This window comes from Macaca thibetana, chromosome X (genome assembly GCF_024542745.1).
Source record: "Macaca thibetana thibetana isolate TM-01 chromosome X, ASM2454274v1, whole genome shotgun sequence".
NCBI lineage: Eukaryota > Metazoa > Chordata > Mammalia > Primates > Cercopithecidae > Macaca > Macaca thibetana.
This window is the reverse complement of record NC_065598.1, coordinates 28,217,588-28,244,765: the sequence shown is the minus strand read 5'-3', so window position 1 is coordinate 28,244,765 and position 27,178 is coordinate 28,217,588.

The following is a 27,178-nucleotide window of genomic DNA, read 5'->3' as shown; positions in this document are numbered from 1 at the left end:
TTTTAGACTTGTGAGTGAGAGAAGTAAATGATTGCTGATGTGAGTCACTAAGTTCTGGCATGATTTGTTACATGGCAATATTGCAGCAATAGCTGATTAATACAACTGTAGACTTACTTATATATAGCCTTTTGTACCATTTAAATGTTGTATAACATACATGTATGATCAAGTTTAAAAGGTACATTAAAAGAATCTGTTGGGGCCGGGCGCGGTGGCTGACGCCTGTAATCTCAGCACTTTGGGAGGCCGAGGCGGGCAGATCACGAGGTCAGGAGATCGAGACCAACCTGGCTAACACAGTGAAACCCTGTCTCTACTAAAAATACAAAAAGATTAGCTGGGTGTGGTGGCGGGCGCCTGTAGGCAGGAGAATGGCGTGAACCCAGGGAGGCGGAGCTTGCAGTGAGCCAAGATTGCGCCACTGCACTCCAGCCTGGGCGACAGAGCGAGACTCTGTCTCAAAAAAAAAAAAAAGAATCTGTTTACCTCTACGTCCTGAAAACCAATCCAAAAGATGCACACAAAATAAGAAATAACTTTAAAAGAAAAGTGCTGAAGTCCATGCCTCAGTCATATTTTGAACTGTTCAACTGACATGGTTATTGGTGGTTTGAGATTCATGCTTTCATCTTTAATCTGGCCATCCACTGAGGCATTAATTAGTCTTTTTTTTTTTTTTTTTTTTTCTGAGACAGAGTCTCACTCTGTTGCCCAGGCTGGAGTGCAGTGGCACAATCTCGGCTCACTGCAACCTCCACCTCCCAGGTTCAAATGATTCTCCTGCCTCAGCCTCCTGAGTAACTGGGACTACAGGCGCGTGCCACCAAGCCTAACTAATTTTGTGTGTTTTTGGTAGAGATGGAGTTTCACCATGTTGGCCAAGCTGGTCTGAAAGTCCTAACCGCAGGTGATCGGCCTGCCTTGGCCTCTGAAAGTGTTGGGATTACGGACATGAGCCACCATGCCCGGCCCATCAATTAGTCTTATAAAGAAAACGTACTAAGGTGGAAAGGAAGAAATATGTTTGCATACATTGAAAGAATAATTGTTGTCTTTGGCTAGGAGATGATGAAATACTGATGGATGTTTTCATTGATTTTAAATATTTTTTGGTGTTTTGCTGATCTAATCTGTGTATACCTGAATAAAAGCAGAAGTGCTTCAATAGTATTTTGTTTTTAGACAGCAGATGTTCCTGGAATACCTGGGTTTTAATGAAGCATGAAAGCTTCAAAGAAGAATACATTTCCCATAGATATAGGAGATGGTAGATAAATGACTTTGTTTTGAGATTATACTATGTCACTGAAACTCAATTTTAACTCAGTTATTATATTAAACTGGATTAAATGTGATTTACCAAAGTATATTTTTGGAGAGGACTCTATCAACCATGAGCGTTCATGCTAACCAGATTCTCTTTGAGAAAGCTGATCATCTATTTACTCCATAATTTATTGAATAAAGGTCAGGATCATGAGTGAGAAAGCCAGAAAAAGTACTTTGTACATCATGAATATTTTATAAGGGAGAGTGACTGTCTATAAACATGAAATCATCGCTCTTAGAATTTGCATGACATAAAGTAAGACATGGGAGTTGGCAGTGGGAAGAAAATGTAAAAATGCCTGAAACACAAGATGCCATGACACAGGAAGAAGACTGGAAGAGGGTTATTGGGAATGGAAAGAGCAGAAGAAGTAGCATAAGCAGTAGCTGGATCGCCATCATGGCAGATCACCTGAGTAGGGAGGATTGCAGGCCTGCCATAGAACTGCCAAAAGGTGGCTGGGCGCGGTGATTCAGGCCTGTAATTCTAGTACTTTGGGAGGCCGAGGCAGGCGGATTGCCTGAGCTCAGGAGTTCGAGAGCCTGAGCAACATGGTGAAACCCAATCTCTACTAAAATACAAAAGAAATCAGCCACGCCTGGCGGCATGCGCCTGTAATCCCAGCTACTCAGGAGGCCGAGGCAGGAGAATTGCTTGAACTTGGGAGGCGGAAGTTGCAGTGAGCCGAGATTGTGCCACTACACTCCAGCACTCCAGCCTGGGTGACAGAGTGAGACTCTGTCTCAAAAAAAAAAAAAAAAAAAAAAAAAAAAAAAAAAAAAAAAAAAGAAAAATGCCAAAAGGTGTCCTAGGCTCTGGATTTTCCTTGTATTCTGAATGATGGTCATAAAGATGGCTTCAGTTCCCTTCAGGCCTGGCTCTTGAGATGGAATCTATTTTTACTATCTTCCCCGTACATTCTTTTTGTTAAAGTTTTATTTTATTTTTAATTGACCCAGACTTATGGGGTAAAATGTGATGTTTTGATGCACACACACATATATATATATGTATATATATAAACATAATGATGAAATCAAGGTAATTAGCAAATTCATCACCTCACCATTCATCACTTATTTGTGGTGACAACAATCAAAATCCTTTCCTCTAGCTATTCTGAAATATACATTACTGTTAAGTATAATCGCTCTACTGTGCAATAGGTCACCAGAACTTATTCCTTCTAATTGTAAACTTTTACTCATTGACCAACCTCCCCATTCCACCCTGTACATAAATACATGAGTATATCTTCATTCTTGCAACGATGTAAAAAAAGTTCAACAGGCCAGGCGAGGTGGCTCACGCCTGTAATCCCAGTACTTTGGGAGGCCGAGGTGGGCGGATCACGAGGTCAGAAGATCGAGACCATCCTGGCTAACACGGTGAAACCCCGTCTCTACTAAAAATACAAAAAAATTAGCTGGGCGTGGTGGCGGGCGCCTGCTAGTCCCAGCTACTCGGGAGGCTGAGGCAGGAGAATGGCGTGAACCCGGGAGGCGGAGCTTGCAGTGAGCGGAGATCACACCACTGCATTCCAGCCTGGGCGACAGAGTGAGACTCCGTCTCAAAAAAAAAAAACTTCAACAGACCTGACAGTCAGGCTCAAAGCTTCTAATTATTTCCAGGTAGAGAAACGCTCTGTTTTGTAGTGACTGATAATATCACTAACTCCATGAATCACACTTTAGTTGTAATAAATCAAGACTTTAAGGATGGCTCCATAGAAATGTGTTGCCATTTTTGGAAAAGGGAAAAACCTTCAAATATATAATTCTATAATTTGTTTTCTTATTAGTGTATCACCTGCATCTTCATATAACCATGAAGATAATAATTCTCAATAAAGTCTTTCTACCTGAGAATGACAACTTTTGGGAATGATCAGTTGCCACTGAATTCTAAAATCAGAGAAATCTGTGTCACTAGTTTTCTAAGAAAAACACAAATTCTTTCTATTCTTATTTGTCTATGAAACAGACAAAATAGTTAAGTTGCCTATTACTCTTTCCTATTAATGAATGCAAATTAAATTATCTAAAGCAGAATGGTTATTATCTCAACTATATAGCTGTAAATATTAAATATTCTATCACATCCTCCTTATAAAGTCATTGATATCTCTGCAAATTTTTCAGTAGAAATGAGGCTTTAACTATCACTAATAGGATGAGGATTGATGTGGTCAATTTGCACTGACCATCTTTAAATTGATGAATGTCATAAATTCTATTCTGTTCACTAGTTCACAAGGACCCTTCTACAATAAATGCACTAAATGCTGTAAGCAAGTAGTTTCTGAAAACCATTTGGCTGTATTCCTATTCATCAAAGCATTGAACTCATAATACCATGAAACAATTAGTCAGACGACAAATTAACTAAGAAGCTTTACTCCTACATTACTGTGTTTAATTCCCAAAATGAGCACTGAAAGAGTAACAGGCCCATTATCCCAAACTCTAGAATAAATGGGCCCTTGGAATTTTTTTCTCACATGGGGCTTCTGTAATTTAAGCAACATTCTCAGTTAGATCACTTTAACTCTCTAGTGGCACCATTTTTGTCTTAAGAAGAAAACCATAATTTGAATGAAGAATAACCCCCCATTTTGAAAACATATTATAGTTAATATCAGCCTGTGATTATGATATAATTATGAAAAAATGTGAAATACCAAGGAATGATTTCAAAGCATTTGTTTTTTTATGCCCAAAGCATTTATAATTCAACACTTCTATATAAACTTTTTTTCTGTTGATAAATTCTATTTTTAGAAGCAGAAGGTAATATTAAACATGACATTTTCACAAATACTAGCAACATAGGACTGGCTTGCTATATTTTCATCCGTAAGAGGTTACTGTTGCAGTTTTATATTGCAATTGTTGTATACATAAACTAATATTTACTTTTTCAAATATTTACTTATCCCAACCAATCAAATGAAAGGAGAGATGTATCAGAAATTTCCTGGGTAAAAGAAAAAAATATAGAAATGGTCGATGAAAAATTCAGAGGATTTTAACTGAATTAATTACTTGCACTATCCCCATTTTTTTCACCTCCTACAATTTATATTATAATATCAAAGTTATATATTACTTTTTTGTCATTTAAATATAGCAGATGAAAAGGGAGTTTTCTGAAATGAGTGGTAACATATTCAGGTTCTTGTCCTAGGTATATTTTTGGATCATAAATATACCAAGCATGAAACTCAGTTATTGACACTGTATTTCTTACAATGGTGCCCTGTTTGGAAGTGGAACAAGGAAGGATGCCTGGCAGTGTCCTCAGGGTGGGAAGAGACTTGCTTAGAGGGACTGAATTCTAGAGAAAATTCTATCTTGAATAGAGCTTGTTTGGCACTGCATTCAAAGTGTTGCTGCACGGTATTTTCCCAAAAGAGAATTAATTTATCTGTCTCTGTTTTCCTACTTGATCATCTCAGGTGAAAACATACTCAATTTCCTATCCTGACTACTAATAACTCATACATCTTCATTTCTTTCTTTCTTCCTTGTCTTGAGTTGCTCCTTCAACAGTGCCCTAGAATCTAGAGAGAATCCCAGGGCCTCTCCTTTGAGATATTGATCTATAATTGCCTTTTCTCCAATACCTATTTAATCTTTCTATTAGGTCTTTCTTCTCACAGCATGTGTGACAGGCATTATTGGCCGCCTACCAACAACCTTCATTTCCCTCTTTCTTTTTGGCTGATTTTACCATTTCTCCACAGTAAAGGCTCAAAGTGTTAGGATACCCTATCTACCAGCCTTTCATGTAATACAGGGAAAGGCTGAGGAAGAGGCTGCCAAGTCTTTTGCAAAAGTCTGTTCTCACTAATAAGAGAACGGCATGTGATGAATAATTCCCCCTTTTTTGCTTCCTCCCTGCTTTGGATACTAACTTGTGAGGACAGGAAGCTTGGAGCTACAATAGCCATCCTGCAATCATGATGGAGAAACATGGAGAGAATTCTGAGGAATGGTGTCAAAAGAGCCCAGGGACCTTGATGACATCACTGAGCTACTGAAAAACTCTAGGTTCAACTATCTCTGGTCTTCTTCCTATGTAAGAAAACCACACCTATTGTTTAAGCAATTTTTTGTAAAGTATTTTATTAAGTGCATCAAGAAACATCCTAACTGATTTTGAGTTAAGGTACCTGTCTTACTTGGATAAAACATTTTTGTGTATGTTTTCCCCTTTCTTCTTTCTGCAAGTAGGAGCAAATGTGATATTGCTAGATCACAGCAGATATTTTGGTCCATGAAGTGACTTTGAAAATGGAAACTATACGTTAGTTATAATAAAATAGAAAGGTATAAAATACCTGAGTCTCTGATGACCAGGAGACCACCATAAAAATTTTCAGCTGCCCACCTTGGAACTATTTTTACATGATGGAGAAACAAACTTCTATCTGATGCAGGCCACTGTGTTTGTTTTACTTTATTTCATGTTATAGGCATCCGAAAGGATATATAACATGCAAGTATATGTATAAGAAGACATCAATATCAGTAGCATAAGAAATATATGAAGACATGAATAAAAGTTTTAGTTAGACATTTTTGGATAAAAAGATAAGCACACTTAAATTTGTAATAGTTACAAATCAATCTACAAAAAGTCAGCATATATTTAAAATTTTTTATACTTAAGATTTGTATATTCGTGATTCTACCAAATTTATGATTTCCCTATAGTTATTATCAAAGCTTTTAAAGTTTTGTCATCTTATTACTCTAAAATAATTATGGTTATGACTTGCATTTTTAAAAACTTAGAAAAGTTAAGTTCTTCTTCATTTCTTTCTACGCAAGCAATTTATATTTCTTTTCCTGTTAATTGCTTGACAATTTATTTTGCTTGTTTTTCTATAGAATTCTCTTTCACTTTTCATATTGATTTAACTTATATTAAGGAAGTTTATACTGTATGTTGTTTTATTTTTGCATTTTGTTGTTTGTTTCTCTTTGCTTTGTTTTTAATGCTATTTTGTGTCGTGGAGATATGGTGAATATTTATTTAGTAAATTATCAATTTTCACCCTTATGGCTTCTGGGGCTGGTGCCATAATAGCAAAAATTTTCACTATACTGGGTATCTTATAATTATTTATAAGTATACCTACATAATAGAAACATAAAACATTTATGTTTTTCAAATATTTTGAAATGTTTTTACTTTTTATATTTTGATGTATCTAAAATTTATTTTGAAGAGTTGCATGGGGGATACAGCACTTTTTTCCTCAAAAGATTAGTTTTTCCAATACCATTTATTGAAAAGTCAGTCCTTTTTGTTTTTTCTAGAGTAGCTCAGTACCTGTATTAAAAGTAAATATTCAATTACATCTGTTAAATAAATAATGGAATTGTGTAAACTACTTCCACAAATTCTGTTGTTATTTTAACTAAAGTCATATTGTGTTTATGGATTAATACGGAAGTAATTGATGATATACAATATAAAATTTTCCAATTTTAAAGTGTGGTATAGGGCCGGGCGGAGTGGCTCGTGCCTATAATCCCAGCACTTTGGGAGACCTAGGCGGGTCGATCACGAGGTCAGGAGATCGAGACCATCCTGGCTAACACGGTGAAACCCCATCTCTACTAAAAATACAAAAAAATTAGCCAGGCATGGTGGCGGGCACCTGTAGTCCCAGCTACTCGGGAGGCTGAGGCAGGAGAATGGTGTGAACCCAGGAGGCGGAGCTTGTGAGCCGAGATCGCGCCACTGCACTCCAGCCTGGGCGAAAGAGTGAGATTCCTTCTCAAAAAAAAAAAAAAAAAGAAAAGAAAGTGTGGTATCTATTTTAACTTATTTCTATTTTTATGCTGTACAGGCTTTTAGGTCTAATTCTCTTTTTATCTAGATTCTTTCCACTTTAAAAAAGTTTATTTCTCCCATTTTTCCTTTCTGTTCCCTAAATATATTTATACTCTGCTGTCTTCCCTGCCCTACATCCCATGTATGTTAAGTATTCTCTGATCCATAAAATTCTTGCTATATAATACATCCATGAGGATTATCTCAGTTTTGGAGGCCTGCATTTCTTACAGAACAGGCTGCATAACTAAGGTACAGTTGTTTCTCAGTATGTATAGGGGATTGTCTCCAGGACCTCCCCTTAAACTCCTGTGGATACCAAAAATCCATAGATGCTCAAGTTCCTTATATAAAACAGTGTAGTATTTGTATATATCCTTTGGCACATACTCTCATATACTTCAAATCATCTCTAGATTACTTATAATACCTAATACAATGTAAATGCTACAGAAATTTTGTTATGTGTATTCTTTGGGGAATAACGATAAGAAAAAAAGCCTGTACCTGTTCCGTACAGACACAGCCATCCATTCTTTTTCCCCAGATATTTTCTATCTGCCAGTGGCTAGATCCACAGATGTGGAACCCATGGATATAGGGGACTGTAATAAGTAGGCTGGCTTTCTGTCAAATCCAATTTAACTTTACGAAGGATTTTTAAATGTGAATTTCTTTGAAAAGTTTGAATCCATGGGATCTATTTTAAATCTTATTTTAAAAATCTCATACCTGCACAAAATAATTGATTGTTGGATATCCGTTATTTTTTTTTAATACTGTTCTTGCTACTGGGATTAGAAGAGCTGGGGAAATATAACAGAGTTATATAAAACAGTTTCTCTCTTCAAACATATTATAGTCTTATTCTACAGACTGGATAGAACTCACAAAATAAGTAGAAATACTAGAGAGAACTGACTCATGTACTAAGATATGTCCAGCAGACAAAGTACTTACAGAGCAGAGATTTTAACTGCTTTTTGGACCACAGATTCCTTTGTAATGATAACTAAGGTACTTGTCAGGCCTCTGAGCCTAAGCTAAGCCATCATATCCCCTGTGACTTGCAGGGATACATCCAGATAGCCTGAAGCAAGTGACGAATCACAAAAGAAGTGAAAATGGCTGGTTCCTGCCTCAACTGATGTAATTCTACTATTGTGATTTGTTCCTGCCCCACCTTAACTGAGCGATTAACCTTGTGAAATTCCTTCTCCCAGCTCAGAAGCTCCCCAACTGAGCACCTTGTGACCCCCACCCCTGCTCGCAAGAGAACAACCCCCTCTGACTGTAATTTTCCACTACCCACCCAAGTCCTATAAAACAGCCCCACCCCTATCTCCCTTCGCTGACTCTCTTTTCCGACTCAGCCCACCTGCGCCCAGGTGAAATAAACAGACTTGTTGCTCACACAAAGCCTGTTTGGTGGTCTCTTCACACAGACACAAGTCCCTAGAAAAGAGTGAGAGCAATATGGACCGAAGTATTCAGGTGGGTTTAAAGAATATGTTGGGATTTTGAGCAGTCCTTTCAGAAGGGTAGACTCTGTTTAAGTTGATTTAAGTAGAATATTACATTTAATCATATGTATCAGATAGCATTCCCATAAGAAATAAATTTCACTCCCAAGGTTTAAATGAAGATACTTTAACAAGAGTGACAAAACTAAAAGAAGACATGGAGGCATCCAAAGAGTAGTAGCGGCAGGAAATGGTTACCACTTTTAGGCCCCCATCAAAGGGATAGGGGGAGGCCTCTGAACACTGGAATCATGGAGGAGGGGCTGTCTGATGGGAGGGCTGTTGCTGCTGCCAGAGATCAACACTGAGCTGGATAAATTGAAAAGAAATACCGACAATTTTCTTGCCTCTCAACCTCCAATCCTCTGTTAATGGGAAGCCATCCAACAAAAGGACCCAGTGATATTCTGTGGGAATTAGCCTGCCTGGGAACAGAACAGGAAAGAGGTGGAGAAGAAGCCTGAGAGCTGCAAAGAGAGTGGAGCAAACAGAAATGAGCCAGGAGAGCTTGTTTTCAGAATGTTGCCTTCTTTTGTACTGCATACTTGTTGTGTAAAGTGACAGCAAACTAAACAAATATTGTATTAAATTAGTGAATACTGTATCTATTCTTCATTTCTCTTCTCTACAGTAGATTTTTATGTTTTCTGGACAATGACTGAAATAATGGCAAGGGTAGGAAGGGTCATCCCACCAGACACATAAGAGAGAATAAAGGGGGAAACAAGAGTTTCGTTGTTTTTATTTTTTTTAATTTTTTTTTTAGATTAAAAGAACATTTTAATATTTTGGACTATGCTTACATTTAAAGCAATTAATAAAATAAAAGTATCACCCAGTCAAATGAATTCCTGTGATCCTGTGACAATCAGGATAATCACCTAATTCCACAGTTTAGTTTCCTTTGCACCTCATTTGAGGCACGAAATAAGGGTTAAACCCCAGAATACAAGCTTTTGGAATTGTTATATTTTTTCCTACCAAGAGCAATGCTTTAGGCACGATGTGCTCCATGGGTGTGCAACTTGTACAGTTGCATAGGGCCTTGTTTTCAGAAGTGTCCTACCCATGCTTAATGCTCTGCTCTCACTCTCTTCAAATTCTTAATACATTTTAAAAGGGGTCCTGCATCTTCATTTTGCCTGTGCCCTGAAAATTATACAGCTGGTACTCCCTTCAAGGTGTGGAAATGTCTCATCTCTTTCTAGAGGATGTATTTTTTTGTTGTTTTTTTGAGACGGAGTCTTACTCTGTCACCCAGGCTGGAGAGCAGTGGCGTGATCTCGGCTCACTGCAACCTCCACCTCCTGGGTTCAAGCGATTCTCCTGCCTCAGCCTCCCGAGTGCCACTATGCCCAGCTTATTTTTTGTATTTTTAGTAGAGATGGAGTTTCACCATGTTAGCCAGGATGGTCTCGATCTCCTGACCTCATGATCCACCTGCCTTGGCCTCCCAAAGTGCTGGGATTATAGGCATGAGCCACCGCGCCCGGCCGGATGTCTTTATATATTGTTAATGAGTATAGTAAGAGCAATAATGTTATCCATCACTCTCCACTGAAAAATTCAAAGTATTTAGGATATTATAATTTTTCCTTCTCTACCACATTTTGTGATTCACTAAAGAGAGATGGACATGCGTGAATCTATGTAAGGAAAGAGTCAGTAAGAATATAACTGATGTGTCCAAGATACGGTATACATTAATGCTGGAGTCAGGATTAGAACCAAGATATTTGGACTCCCAGGTTCAGACATCATTAATCCCTGAAGTATCTGGATGTCATGGATTGTAGAGCATGACCAATCAACAGCAAGAACATAGAACCCTTGTTTTGAATCTTTTCACCAGAAAATATATGGTTCCTGGTATGAGAATGCAGTCAGACAGAGGGAATAAGTTCTAGTATTTGATAGTACAGCAGGGTGACTATAGTTAACAATAATTTATTGTTTATTTCAAAATAGCTAGAGGAGAAGAATTGGAATATTCTGAACACAAAGAAATGCTAAATGTTTGAGGGGATGGATATCCCAGTTACTGTGATTTGATCATGACACACTGTATGCACGTATCAAAATATCACATATACTCTAAAATATGTGCAATTATTCTGTATCCAGTGAGAAAAAGAAAAGATGGTTTCAACTAAATGCATGCTGAAAGTTGTCAACAGAGAGCAGAAAGGAAACTGAGGCCATAATCTGAAGAGGCTAAAGGAAATCTCAGAGCAACCATAAACTCTAGAAAGGTAAGAGTTTTTAAAAACAGTCTAGACAAGCACTGAGAGTCCAAGACTAATGCAGTTCAGGTCTGCGGGGGTAACAAAGGCTGACTTCATTGGATGCGTCTTGATGGCAACATCAAGCCATCAGTTTTAGTATTTCATATTTAATGCACTGAAGTGGTGATTTTTAAAAATCGATTGTTAAACACATCCTTTGGCTCTACATGTTTGTGGGAGTTGGGCCCACCAAAACAGTGCCTCTATGATGTTCTGTTCTCTAGCATCTCTGGCATGAAGGACAAGTGTTTTGAGTTGGCTTGGCAACCAGTTACCTGAATGCTTTTCCCTAGTGTATTTAACTACTGGATATTTTGTCAGTGATTTTTCTTCTAATAGCCTTTTAATAAATACAGGTTTTCACTTAAATTTATTTTTTTAATGACTAAGAGAAATACAGCTGTAGCGATATGTATTGACTAAGAGAATATCTGTTCAGATTTCTCTTCATTTTAAATTTAATATTTTCAACATCATATATTGGACTGATTCACACTTAAAACAACAGCTATGGTGTTAAATCCAAGTCAGTAAGATGTGAAATTAAAGGTGAAATTAATTCTATGAGAAAAACCCAGTAATATATTTGTTGTCATTTTTTAAGGTTTTGTATTATATTGTTTTGATTTGTATCAGCAGAGGCTTCTAGAAATAACTGTTTCAAACATCAGATTCCGGATGGATGGATTTAAGCTGCAGCATTTTAAAGATAGGAAGATTTCTGTTAAATCAAATTGTCTTATGTCAAAATTACAGGATTAAGTCAATAACTTGTTCAAAAATACTTAGGAATAGTTGTTAATGTTTATAATATTCCTATCAATAGATAACAATTTGAATTCTTGAAATTCATTTATATTAATTATATGATTATTGGTCATATTCTCCAGATTTTTAATCTACTCTTTATGTCTAACATTTGTCCTTTTCTGGCCAAAGGTTGAGTTAGTAATTAAAGAAAAAAAAATCTATTCCCTCAGTCTGACTTTGGCCCCGTTAGATTGTCATTCTCTCCGACAGGGCAAAGAACACTCAGCTGCCAGTTTTTATGACAAGAACAGTATTTTCTCATATGTATTCTAGTACCTGACTTCAAAGCAAACTTTCATTTCAACAGTCTCAGTAGAATAACACATTTGTCTTTTATTTGTCTCAATACTGAGTCAAGGAAGCTTTCTATACCAGCAGTTTTCCCAAAGAAGGGGAAAAAATTCAACATTAAAAACAACCACCTACACAGCCCTCTAAACACGGCTTTCTGAGTTAAAGTATAAAAGATTTGCAATGAGAGAAAATCACATAGAATGTCTATTTCTGTGTAGAGACAAGGAACTAAAGAGGAAACCCAAAATAGGAGGGATGGAAGCGGTGCTGCCAGTGACTCAGTAGGAGACCTTTAGTAAATCACTTAACCTCGTCTCATTGCCTTTCAAACAAATCCAGACCTGCCCTCACCTCCCAGCCCTTTCATCCCTTTGTCCCATTTATATTGCTTCCCTTGCTTCCTTTGGGCCTCTGATACTTTCCTCCCTCCTTTCGCTATGACTAAACAGAATTCTTTTCTTAATCTCTTTTCTGGGTAGTTTTTTTTTTTTTCTTCCCTCCTCATCTTGCTCTATATGCCTGGAATGATTCTAATGAGTCAGAGGTATCCTTTTAGAATCACAGTTTCCATGAAGCCTTCCTGTAACAAGCTGTAAGTTGCTGCTTACTTACCCTTTTAATTTTGATAATTACTAAAGCGAACAGAAACTTTACTTACTTTTATTTCAAAACTTTTGCCTCATTGTTTATCGAAAGGTATTAAACTTGCTAATAAACTGCATTGGTAAGACTTCACTCAGCAAGAGACACAATATTTCTTCAGAGCAATTACATCTTGCATTCTCTGCTCCCTTCTTCCTTTTTCCTGACCTGGGTCACGAACACAAATAGATTTTGGGAAATGACACACTTGCCCTAGACCTAGATGGAAGAGTAGTTCAGGTCTTGGCTGAAGAAGAGGATGAAAATAATTAAAGTTTAGAGGTTATACTCTGACCAGATTAAAAGTTCTGCTTTAACCCTATCTGTCTATATCTACCTATCTACACCTATCTATTCCTTACTTATATTTACTTATACTATTGGATTTATTAAAATTTGGAATTATGTCTAACTACATCTGTGATGCAGACTGCTTGTAGAAATGCAAAAGATTATATATATAAACACTTACAACTAATTAATATTATTCTTAAGTACTGTCTACTTCTATAAAGACTAAATTGAATCCATTGAGAAGTAAGAAAGCCTCAGAGAGCCACAAATTCTTAAGTGAGAAACTGCTTCCTCTACAACTCACTTGGGCTGAAAATTGATACATAAGTATGGAAACCAAAACAATCCTGGTGTCAATTTTGGTTTGATTGTATTTCTTGGTAGACTCTTTCAATAACAATCACCAAGGAAAAAGGTAGGGAAGGCAACTTACAACTTTTTCTCTAGACATTTAAGATCATTGTAGATTCCATTTTATGAACAAGAAGCATCAGATGGGCTGCATGGTTTAGGAACTGCACCAGGACCAATATTTCTGCTGCTGTCTTGGCCCTAAAGCCAATAAGGGGAATTACAGTAGGTAGAGAAACCAACCACTGGTTCCATGCTCTATTATTTCTGTGGATTTACAAGATGCTTCCATTTATCTGTGGGAATGGTTTTGAAACTTCCAACTGTAATGTGTAGTGATTGTCTTTTTTTTTTTTTTTTTTTTTTTTTTAAGATGGAGTCTCACTCTGTAGCCCAGGCTGGAGTGCAGTGGCGTGATCTGGGCTCAACTGCAACCTCTGCCTCCTGGGTTCAAGCAATTTTCCTGCCTCAGCCTCCCAAGTAGTTGGTATGACAGGAACCCGCCACCATGCCCTGCTAATTTTTGTATTTTTAGTAGAGATGGGGTTGCACCATGTTGGCCAGGCTGGTTTTGAATGCCTGACCTCAAGTGATCTGCCCACCTCGGCCTCCCAAAGTGCTGAGATTACAGGCACGAGCCACCGTGCCTGGCCAGAATTGTCTTTTGTTTTTATTTTATTTTATTCATTTTTATTTGTTTATTTATTTGAGACGTAGTCTCATTCTGTAGCTGGGGCTGGAGTGCAGTGGTGCAGTCTCGGCTCACTGAAACCTCTGCCTCCCGGGTTCAAGCGATTCTCCTGCCTCAGCCTCCTGAGTAGCTGGGACTACAGGCATGTGCCACCATGCCCGGCTAATTTTTCATATTTTTAGTAGAGGCGGATTTTCACCATGTTGGCCAGGCTGGTCTCAAACTCCTGACCTAGTGATTCGCCCGACTTGGGCTCCCAAAGTGTTGGGATTACAGGCGAGAGCCACTGCGCCCGGCCTTGTTTCAATTTTTAACTGACGTTTTTGTAAACATTTATAGTTTTAGCAATATATATTTTTACCCATGTATTATTTTGAAGTTAGCTAAATGTTGCCACTTTCTCAGTTCTTTCTAGCAAAAATTTATTCATTTAACTATCTGATTGGACTGTTAATGGTTTTCTTTCCTTTTTCTTTCCTAATTCTTACAATCAGAGCTATTTTTAGATGATTATACACTTTAAAAAGATTCTAAAATAATCAGCTCTTAAAAGCATTAAAAATGTTTGGAAGATATGGGGGAAAACAAGAAATATATTGATATTCTTAGGGGATTTTCCAGGGAAAATATTAGTAGCACTGACCTTTTATATCAAATTTTACCCACGTGAATTGGCACTTGACTGTCAAATTTTAAGAGGATCTAAAAGGGCTGTCTAGAATATAAATTAATGCAAATGTTGCAAGTTGACATATCACTTGAATTTTATATAATACATGTGTTCCTAGATCTTTGGATATAACACTAAGCACAGGAAAATGCTGAAAGATGGAAAGAAAGAGGTGGACTGCCAAGGGACCTTGGGACTTGAAGAATAACACGATGGTGTGTTATGTGGGTTTCCTTAATATAGCCCATATATCCCAGACAGGGCTCTCCAGAAGCATCTAACCTGGAACTGCCAATAGCCATGGATAAAAGAAAACTCCAAAAAAGTACTTTCTTCCCTAGCTAATTGACCAGAAATGGGGTGTCCTAACAATAAAAAAAAACCTTTTTAGCAATACATACTCCCCCAGCCAAACACCAATAGAAAAAAATGCCCCCTGCTTTTGGGATTTCACTGAAACTTAGTGGGGAGTTGATTTTCACACCACTACCCTGCTCTATGAAAGCAGGTGGTAGGACTCTAATTTCTTCCTTCCTCTTCCTAGGGTGGGGCTGAGCAGGGACCTAATTTTCTAAATGTGGAGCTAATCCTCCCTCTGCTGCCTGGTGGAAGCAGACAGCACTTGAATTCTCCTACTGTGGGATGTCAGCAAGTTAATGGGGCAGTTGAAATTCTGCTTCCATTCAGCAGAACCAGGAAGTGCTCCAATTCTTCTGCCAAGATAGTGTTAGCAGGACTGAGCAGGGACCTGGTCTTTTTGCCTCTGCCTGGCCGTCTCAGGCAGTATTCTGATTTCCCAGCTAGTGTAGTGGCCATGGGATCCAGCAGGCAGCTGAGCCTCCTCTGTACCCCGGATTAATGAGGCTTAGGAAGGCAGTACAAATTTGGGCCACCAAGCATTTCATTGATGCCAGGCATTGATGCCAGGTGGGAGTTGAACCTCAGCTCCCCACTGGGTCTTAATGTCAGTAGGGCTCAGTAGGGAACTGACCCTATATTTCTACCTGCATTAATGAAGCTGAATGAGGTAGTAGGATGTAGAGTTAGTTGACACTCTGCTTCCTCCCCTGTGCTTCCCTGGTATTAATGGGGTTTAGCAGAGAGTGAGCTTCTGCCCCCATCTGTAGTAACAAAGAGGTATGCATCAGTCCTGTCCTTACCCCCATTGCTGGTGTCAGAGTGTCCAGTGGGAAGTTGAGCTTATGCTCCTACTCAGAGGCAATGAAGCAATGTGACTCAGTGCCCTACTTTCATCAAGATGGTGTTAACAGGGCCAAAGGGGTGGCTAAACCTCCACTCCACTTATCTGTAGTGAGGCAACGTGAGTCACTGCCCCACTTTTTTCATGATGGTGTTGGTAGGGTTCAGTTGGAAACAGAATATGCACAGCAAATTGCCCTCATGCTACACTTGAACAGGCAATTGTTTGCTAGAAAGAGGAGATTAAATAGGATCCATAGTCTCATAATATAATATCTAAAATGTCTAGACTATAATGGAAAAATCACTTGCTATACGAACAATCAGAAAAATCACAGCGTGAATAAAAAGAACCGATGAACTGATAAAACACCAAGGTGGTTGGAAGCAAGGTGAATCAGATCTTCGCATTATCTGATAAGGTTTTTAAAGCAGCCATTATCAAAATGTGTCAACAAGCAATTACATATACTCTTGAAACAAAGGAAAGAATAGAGAACCTCAGCAAAGAAATAGAAATTATAAAAAAGAACAAAATGGAAATCATAGAACTGAAAAGTGTAGTAATTAAAATAAATTCAATAGATGGGCTTAAGAGTAGATTGGAGATCACAGAGGATAGAATCAGTGAACTTAAGTACAGATTATTGGAATGTACTCAGTCTGAAATTTATCTCAACTCAGGGGAGAAAAGAGACCGGACAGAAAATGAACAAAGTATCAGGGAACTTTAGAACAATAACAAAGATCTAACATTTGTATCATCAGAGTCTGAGAAGAACAAAAACATTTAAAGAAATAACGGTTGAAAACTCCCCAAATTTGGTGAAAGCCATATCCTATAGATTCGAAAAGCTGAGTAAACTCCAAGTAGGATAAACCTAAAGAAATGTATGCAAAGACATAATAAAATCAAACTTGCAAGAACTAAACAGAAAGAAAAGAATTAAAAGTAGACAGAAACAACATATTGTATATAGAGGAACACCACTTTGAATTGCAGTGAATTTCTCACCCTAAAACTATGCAATTTAGAAGGCCTGGTGCAAGATTTTTCAAGTACTAAAAGGAAGTAACTATCAACCCAGAATTCTGCATCCAGCAAAAATATTCTTCAGGAATGAATGGGAAATAAAGACATTCTCAGGTGAAGGAAACCTACAAGAAGGAAACCTATGATATTTTGTTGCAAGTAAAAGCACCCTTAAAGAAAGGCTAAAGAAAGTTCTCTAAACAGAAAGGAAATAACAAATGAAGGCTTGGAATTTCAGAAAGGAAAGAAAAGCATCAGAATGAGTAAGAATGGGGTAATGTATTGAAGACTAGTCTTCTCATGAGTTTCATACACTATATTTGATGTTTGTAGCAAAATTTATGACATCATCTGATGTGATGCTCAATGTATCTAGAGTAAATAATTAAGATCATTATATTTAAAATTTAGGAAAGGTAAAAGGATCTAAATGGAAGTAAGATTTCTATACTTCACTCAAAGTGATAAACCATTAATATAAGTAAGTGATAACTAACTTACATGCATTGTAATACCTTGAGCAATCACTAAGAAAACAATGTAAGATGATATGTTCAAAAGATACTGATATAATTTGGCTGCATCCCCACCCAAATCTCATCTTGAATTGTATCTGTCATAATTCCCATTGTTGTGGGAGGGACCTGGTGGGAGATAATTGAATCATGGCAGCGGTTTCCCCCATACTGTTCTTGTGGTAGTGAATAAGTCTCAAGATCTGATGGTTTTATAAGAAGAAACCCGTTTCACCTGGCTCTCTCTCTTTGCCTGCCTGCATCCATGTAAGACGTAACTTGCTCCTCCTTGCCTTCTGCCATGATTGTGAGGCTTCCCTAATCACGTGGAACTGTAAGTCCAATTAAACCTCTTTCTTTTGTAAATTGCCCAGTCTTGGGTAAGTCTTTATCAGCAGCATGAAAATGGACTAATACAGATATATAATCAAGATGAAATCCTAAAAAATGTTCAAGCTACTTGCAGGAAGTTAAGAAGAAAAGGAGGAACAAGAAACAGAGAAAACAAATAGAAAACAATAAAATGGCAGACTTAAGCCCTTAACATATAAATAATTACTTTAAATGTAAATGGTCTAAATACATCAATTTAAGAGACAGAGATTGGCAAAGTGGGTTAAAAATATGATCCAACAATATCTTTCCTATAGGACATTGACTTCAAATACAATTACATAGGTAGATTGAAAATAAATGGATGAAAAAAGATATACTATGCAAACATTAATTGTTAAAAAAGGAAGAGTAACTATTAATATATCAGTATCAGATAAAGTAGATTTCACAGAAAAGAAAATTACTGATGACAATGACAGACATTACATAATGATAAAAGAATCAATTCACCAAAAATATATAATGATACTGAATTTGTGTGCACCAAAAAACAGGCCTCAAAATACAGGCCTCAAAATGGATTCTTAGATATGATACCAGAAGCATAAGCAACAAAAGAAAAAATCTCAAGAAATTGGACTTCAAGAATGTTTACTAAGCACAAGAAAAGTTTCTGAATATCATTAGTCGTTAGGAAAATACAAATCAAACCCACGATGAGATACCATTTCACACCCATTAAGATGGCTGAAATAAAACAAGAAAGAAAAATTACAAGTGTTAGTGACAATGTGGAAAAACTGGAATCCCCTCATGTTGCTGGTGGGAATGTAAAATGGTACAGCTGCTTTAGAAAACAGCCTGTCAATTATCCAAAAAGTTGAGCATGGGGTTACTCTATGAGTCTGCAATTCCACTCTTAAGTATATGCCCAAGAGATATGACAACTTATGTTCACACAAATACTTGTACATAAACGTTCATAGTAGCATTATTTGTAGTGGCCAAAAAGTGGAAACAACCCAAATGTCCATCAATAGATCAATGAATAAACAAAATGTGTATATTCTTATAACAGAATACTATTTAGCCATAAAAAGGACTGAGTACTAATATATGCTACAATTAATCTCAATAACATTATGATAAATTATAGAAGCTGAACACAAAAAGCCACACATTGTATAATTCCGTTTATATAAAATGTCCAGAATAAGCAAATTTATAGAGACAGAAAGCTTATTCGTGGTTTCCAGGGGCTGGAGGTGGGGAGAGTGACTGCTAATGGGTACAGGGTTTTTTTATGGGGTGATAAAAATGCCCTGAAATTGATTACGGTATGGTTGCACAACTCTGTAAATATACTAAAAGCCAGTGAAATGTACACTTTAATGGGTAAACTTTACGGCATGTAAATTATGTCTCAATAAAGCTGCTAACATAAAAGTAAATATGATATTAATGTAATGGACTAGGTTAAATGAATTTGAATACCCGAATGCCTTTTGTGCAAATGTAAAAATAGTTATTTAGAACAAAAAGAGACATTTAAATTGAATTCCACTCAAGCCATATCTTTTTGAACAACTGTGCCAGGCACTGTGCTGGGTGTGCTTTGGCAGATACAGAAATGAATTAAAAAAGCAATTCTTTTTTTTTTTTTTTTTTTTTGAGACGGAGTCTGGCTCTGTTGCCCAGGCTGGAGTGCAGTGGCCGGATCTCAGCTCACTGCAAGCTCCGCCTCCCGGGTTTACGCCATTCTCCTGCCTCAGCCTCCCGAGTAGCTGGGACTGCAGGCGCCGGCCCCTGCGCCCGGCTAGTTTTTTGTATTTTTTAGTAGAGACGGGGTTTCACCGTGTTAGCCAGGATGGTCTCGATCTCCTGACCTTGTGATCCGCCCGTCTCGGCCTCCCAAAGTGCTGGGATTACAGGCTTGAGCCACCGCGCCCAGCCAAAAAAGCAATTCTTTACCCTTGAGAACTTACACTCAGTGAAGGAAGAGACATATATAAGTATTTGTAATCTAAGATGGTCTTTTTCGCATAATATGTTTCATTTATTCAGATGTAGCACCAATACATAAAACTACAGAAGTTAATAACAAAATTTAGGAACCTTACATAGGTAAACCATACTTTCTTCTTGTTGAGCCTCCCATAGCATTTATAAGAAACAGGAAATCTGAGACCTGGTGCTAGGCTTTTTAAAATACATCTTAGTTCAAGTCAACTATCATTCTTCTTGTTCCAATCATATTCTTATTACTAATACTTAAAGACCCGCTTCTGGACAATTGTTTGTGAACTCAACTTACTTGGCCCTTCCATATTAACTTGGAATGATCACTATTTCTAACTGTAATTCTTGACTAGGCTAATAATGTTTGGAATTGACTAGCTTATAAATGTGGAAAGATCTACTTGATGTATCTGACTGGGCAATTTTCTGTGAGTTGTGTTGGCTCATTTAAAATTCTGTGAAGAATATAGTGATTGACAGAAAAGCTTCCCTAAAGCAGCATTTATTTTGGAGATACATTACTTTTTACTAGTGAACTTGGCAGCTTGACCTAATGTAAACTGATTGGAATTAACAATCACACAGCAAGCTACTAATGTCCATGTTGAGAGGGGAGTATTGTGCAATCAAATGCAGTTAATGATCTCTTGATAAATCACAAAGTTAGGACTAAACTTTATTTAATCTGAAGTAGAAGAAAATTGTTATATCTTAGTAAAGGTCTATCATTGTACATTTACCTATATTTTTTCATTCTCACTCATCTCAACCTAATATTGGGAGGGTATGTGTTAGTAATTTTCCTTTCTTACAGAACATCAAACTAACTAATAAATGAATAGCAGCTAGCTATCTGAACACATTTGGTAGTAGCATAATGTGCTGTCTGCTCTAGAGTTGGCCTGTCTGGATTTAAATCCCACTTCTACCACTTAATAGCTTATTAACTTTGTCAAGTCTCTATCCTTCTTTGAGTCTTAGTTTCCTCATCCATGTAATGGGAATAAAAATAGAACATTTCATGTGGGATATTTGGGATTTTTGAATAAGATGATACACACAAAGTGTTTAGCATACTGCCTGGCACTTAGAAGCACTCCATAAATATGCATCTTTATTGGTATTAACCATTATTTCTATCAAAGAATGGAACTTGGACAAATAGCTGGGATATACCGTCACCATAAGGATGAATGCAGGCCACAGACACTATATTGGAAACTGGATTTTTACCGGCATCTGGGATCAAGGCAAACAGAACAGATCACCCAAAGAATTGTAGAGGCCAAAAGGCTAATCTCACTCACAATAATCTATTTTCAACTCGGTTTTACAGATACCTGCAAAGGTACTGAAACCAAAAGGTAAGGTGTTCCGCTGCCTGTTAAGGTGGAAATGGTAACATTTCCTTGTTAACCCCAATTTAACTATGCTCTTAATTACATCTCTATTAGACAATCAGAAAGCAGATGAGCTTGTTATGTTTATTTCTCTTTAACAAACTACTCTCAAATTTAGTGTCTTAAAACAACCATTTCATTTGCTCACTTTTGTGGGTCAGGAATTCAGAAAGGGCTTGACTAGTAGAATTTCTCTGATCACATGGTTTCAGCTAGGAAGGTTTGTCACAGGATAGGTTAATCATTCACATACTTAGTGCCTTGAGACTCCTTGCCTGTCCCTCTCTTCACATGAATCTCATTTTCCATAGCCTTTCCAGGTTGGTTTGTGGTTCCTGATGGCTGGGTGGTCTCAAGGTAGCTGGACTCCTTACAAGGGAGCTGACTTGCCCCAGAGTAAGGTTCCAAGAGATAGGAAGTCGATATTGTCAGTCTTTTAAGCATGGGCCCAGACCCTGACACAGTGTCACTTTTGCAATTTCCTTTCTTTCCTTTCTTTTCTTTCTTTCTTTTCTTTCTTTTTGAGACAGTCTTGCTCTGTCACCCAGGCTGGAGTGTAGTGGTGCAATCTCGGCCCACTGCAAGCTCTGCCTCCCAGGTTCACACCATTCTCCTGCTTCAGCCTCCTGAGTAGCTGGGACTACAGGTACCCGCCACCACGCCTGGCTAATTTTTTGAATTTTTAGTAGAGACGGGGTTTCACCGTGTTAGCCAGGATGGCCTCGATCTCCTGACCTCGTGATTCACCCACCTCGGCCTCCCAAAGTGCTGGGATTATACGCGTGAGCTACTGCACCCTGCCACTTTTGCAATTTTCTATTGTTCAAAGCAGTCAAGAGCTTACCCAGATTCAAGGAAAGGTGATATAGACCCCACCTCTCGATGGGAGAAGACCAGAGATTTTGTGGCCATTTTTGATTTACCACAGAGCTGCATGCCTATATGAATAAAGTTTTTTTCAGCACTATCATTTGTTTGTTTGCTCATTAATGAAGCACTGGCCTATGGAATATAAAATTATCATGGAATTATTTATAAAATTAAAATTGACATCAAATGTCATATTATAGTTTGTAGATGCTGAAAGTGTCCTTTGATTTTGAGTTGATTTGGTAGCTTTTTAAATTCTATTCGAGTGCTCTATGTACATAGAAAAAACTTTTTGAATGAAATGGAGACATACAGAGCCATTTGGAATTATATTCTCAATAGAGCTCTCAGTTCCGTAATATAAAATAGGTCAGAAATAATAGAGTAAATTCATTAAAACAGAAAAATTTGTGAAAGCAAAAAAAATTCTATAGCTAAAATATAGGTTCCTAATGCAGATTGTTATAATAGGCTCATTATTTAAGAATAATTATCTGCATCCAGAGAACACTCTTTTTAAGTCACATTGTTATTAACATAAAAATTGCTTATCCACCTAATTTATTCCTGTTACATGTCTTCTATTTCCACTTGAATCCGAAAGTGTTCCATGTAGTTTTTGCTAATAAGAATTGTTCCAAGTATGAGAATTTTTTCTATTCTCCGTATTCCTAAATTTTACAATGCTATTAGCCTGTCTGCCTAATCTCGCTTAAGTCTACAGCTGACAGAGAAGCTCTCAAAATCCCTGGCCTTACAATAAAGGTTACCAAAGCTTCATCTTGTTCCCCTTTTGCTTATGGAGATGAACATGAGTGATATCTGGCCTAATGTAAGTGATTGCATCCTTTACATGTGATCGGTGTAAAGGATACAATCATTTTGAAAGTTTGGTCATGCATTTTCATATACAGAAAGTGGTGATCAAATGTGCATGACGAGGTGGTTTACCAGAGTTGAGGAGGCCTAGGAACAAGATAATGAACAACTGGGGATCTGACTTGATGCATCATAATGAGTAGAAAATCTTTTCTGATATCATCAAATTTAGAAAAATGTTTCTCTGCCTCAGTGTGTTTTTGGACTGCATTAATTCTGGAAACTGTCTTTGAGGGGGGTGTGTGTGTGGTTGCTGACTGGGTAACTGGAGAGAATGAGAAGGCATGGTTTTATTTCATACTGAGAATTTGAAGCTGAACTTATCTTGGATTGCTCAGTTTGAGAAAGACTAACGCTTATTCAAGGAGTGTGTTCTCTCAAAAGGGTGAGGAATAGCATGGGGGAGGCTCTCTTGAAGGAGTGGAGGGATAAGTGGCACTGGACACAGGGGAGTTGGTTGCAAAATAAGGTCTGTTCTAATGGGGCGTTTCTTTAAATAATTACATTTTGTCATTGTTCTTTTCCCTTGCTGTGGGAATGGCATGGTTCAAGAAGAGTTTTGACTTATTTTACTCTGATGTTACCCCCTAGACTTAACAATACCACAGGCGTCAAAAAGAGTGTGACCATCACCACACTATTCTTTGGTGAGACCAGGGTGGAAATAGCAGTATAGAATTGAGGAAGACAATCATGTTGAATTTCTATGTAGCATCCTGGTGTGGGAGGCAGAATAATGGCTCCTCAGAGATGTCCATGTCTTAATCACCTAAACCTGTGACTATTTTATGTTATATAGCAAAAGGAACTTTGCAGACATGATTAAGAATATTGAGGTGGGGAGATTATCCTGGATTATCTAGGCTGGCCCTAAATGTATTCACAAGGGTCATTATAAGAGGGAGGCAGGAAAGTCAAAATCAGAGAGAGATTTGAAGATGCTATACTGCTGGCTTTGAAGATAGATGAAGGGGCTCTGAACCAAGGAAAGCACCTGCTTTCCAGAAGCTGCTTCTAGAAGCTGGAAAAGGCAAGGGTATCTATCCTCTCCTAGAACATAAGAAGTATCATGCTGCTGACACTTTCTAGCCTCATAAAATGCATTTTGCACTTCTGACCTCCAAATCTATAAGATAATACATTTGTGTTGTGTTAAAACATTAAGCTTGTGTTAGTTTGTTACAGCAGCAATAAGAAACTTATATACCTGGCAATGGCAAGGAAGATCATAGGTGTGGAACAGCAGATGGCAACTGAACAGTTCCTGTGTGGAATCAACAGGTCCGTTATTCCACAAATACACCAGAGGGGGATTTACTTCAAAGTTTAAGATGCCAACCTTGGGCATATTACTTATTATAGAAACCCAAGGCAGAGGGGTGGGAATATAAAATTATATAGCCATTATGGAGGGTGATTTGTCAGGAAAGAACACAATTTCATCTGCAATTCTACTTTTTGGTGTCTTCTCTAGAGAAACCTTTGCATATGAGTGCATGGCTGCATCTAACTGGCTGCATCTAAAAGGACACCCAATTTATAAGTAAAAATATGGTAACAACTTAAGTTCCTATCAATAGAGGATGACTAACAATGACATATTTCATGTTATGGAATACTATAAAACAGTTAAAAAAGGAAAGTGGATCCTAATGGCCTGACATGCAAAACTCTACAAGGACTGTGTTGTTCAATGAAGAAAAGATGAAAAAATTATATCTAGAACATGACATCAATGTAAAAATACTTACGTATTTTATGGATATTGTAGAAGCAAAAATTGACATTTTGCTTTGCTTCCAACACCACTAAGCAATTCATTACCATAATAAATGATAATAAGGATAATAAGAGGGTCACCCTGACCTAAAATTTCCCCCAAGATATTATCCTGGAGAGTGGAACAAAATCTTGAATATTTTCTATAAACTTGGGTTCCTAACAAAATTAATGTTTTGCTATGCTGATATCTGAGGATATGTTGTGTGACCTTTGTTAATATCATCATCTTGTGAAAAATTTGGTATATTCCATCATTCTCAGGTTCATGTAAACTGGGTAACCTTGGCAATTCTGTCATTTTTTCTTCAGATACTTGTGTTTGCCATGACAGCCTTTCTGAACTATGACTTCCTTGCACTCTTTGCACATAAACTTTTTCTTTCCTTTTTCAAATGATTGTGTCTCTGGATCTTCCTTTGACATTGCATCAGCATGTTTTTGAATGCGTACAAAATATCAACAAGGGCACATACTAAAGTAATAACAATCGAGTAGTCAAATGAGATTTGAGTCTTTTGCCGTATTTCATTTTTATTAGGTGAATTTATTTAATTAAAATGAATTTTTATAAAGAACTTAAGAAATATTTTTAAATATTATATTTTAAAATATCAACATTAATATTAATTTAAAAATATTAATATTAATATTTGAAATAGTAATATTTTAAAATATGTTAAAAGTATATATACACTTTTGAAAACTATGTATGTTGAGCTGACTAATGCCATTATTTTCTTCCCAAGGCAAAAAATTTCAATAGAGCTAATGGGTTTTACTTTGTAGTTTCAGTTCCCTCTTCATTTCCATTTCCAAAGAGCAGGAATTAGAGAAGAGAGAGAGACAATTTTGTAAGGGAGAAATTTGTCGAATTTAAACTTTCAAAGGAAACTGCTAATTTGATGGGAGGAGCCCCATTGCCACTGGTAGATGGAATGAAAATGGAGAAACCCAAGTGAGTGACCAAAAAAAGGTGTTCTTAAAGCACTTGCCTAACATGTACCAACTCTAGTTTAGCCCCCATCTCCTGTTAATCTAAGCTATGTTTTATATAAAGTCCCTTGGTAAACTTCCTCTAGACCATTGCACAAACTACTGATGTCTGTATTACAGAAATGATTTAAGTAGTGATTTCCAAACCAAAGCATTATTAAAGATCAATCATCTATACAATGTATATTCACTCCTGTAGACTTAAAGGAGAAAGGTTTCCCTGCTATTTCCTGGCTATGTGAAGAATTTAGAAAAATCCCTTAACAGTTCTCTGCTTCATAATCCTTATCTGTGAAAGTTTTTGCTTCTCTTAATGGTTTCTGGGAGGACTAAATGAGGTAGTGTGCTTAAAGCATCTATAAGGAATCACTTAGCACATCACTGGAGGGCCTTAAATGTTAGTCTCCTTTGTTTCCTCCAAATCAGTTAAAGGTTTTATTTGTAAAACCAACTGTAGATAGACAAGTCCAAACCTTTCATGTTACAGAGGTGGAAACTGAAGTGCAGAGAGGTTAAATGACTCTGCTAAGGCCCAGGCAACAGTGGCAGAGCCAGTGAAAGAACCCAGTTTTCATAATTAAATATGTCAAAATATGAATAATCTAATTGTTTTGATGTGATTATTTATTTTGTTTCCTTCACTTTCTTCCCAAAGAGAAGACATCCAGATCCTTTCCCAATTCCCATGGTTTCTCAGATGGTATTGAGGACAAAAACCTAACCCATGCTGCCTCGCTCCCACTCCACAATGTGTTGATCCTGCTGTGTGTCTAATAAGCCATTAAGGTCTATTGTTGAAGATAAAAAAGGCAAGTACCAATGGAGGAAGAAAGGATTTCTCCTAGCCAGGAGTTCTCAACCTGGGCTGACCATTGGAATAACCTTGGAGGGTTTAAAACTTTCTGATACTTGAGTAGCAGCCCAGGTGAGTTTAACGGTTAACTCAAAGTTGAGAATCATCACTCTATTGTATTCCCATTTGCCCATCATTATATCTGGAGCAAAAAATAATTAAATCTTAAAATTTACCTACTGGTAGGTTTGCATTCAAGATTTCTGAAATTCCAAGTAGGATGTACCAACCCACCAACTGAACATAGCATTTTAGGTTTCCCACATGGTACATTACAATGATTATGTTAGCCAATCTAAGCTACATAGATGGTTTCATCATTTTTGATTCCCTATTTTGGTCATTGTCAACTTTTTTTTTTTTTTTTTTTTTTTTTTTTTTTTTTTTTTTTTTGCGGAGTCTCACTCTGTTGCCAGGCTGGAGTGCAGTGATGTGATCTTGGCTCAGGCATGGTGGCATGCACCTGTAGTCCCAGCTACTCAGGAGTCTCACTTGAACCCAGGAGGAGGAGGTTGCAGTGAGCTGAGATGGTGCCACTGGACTCCAGCCTGGGCATCA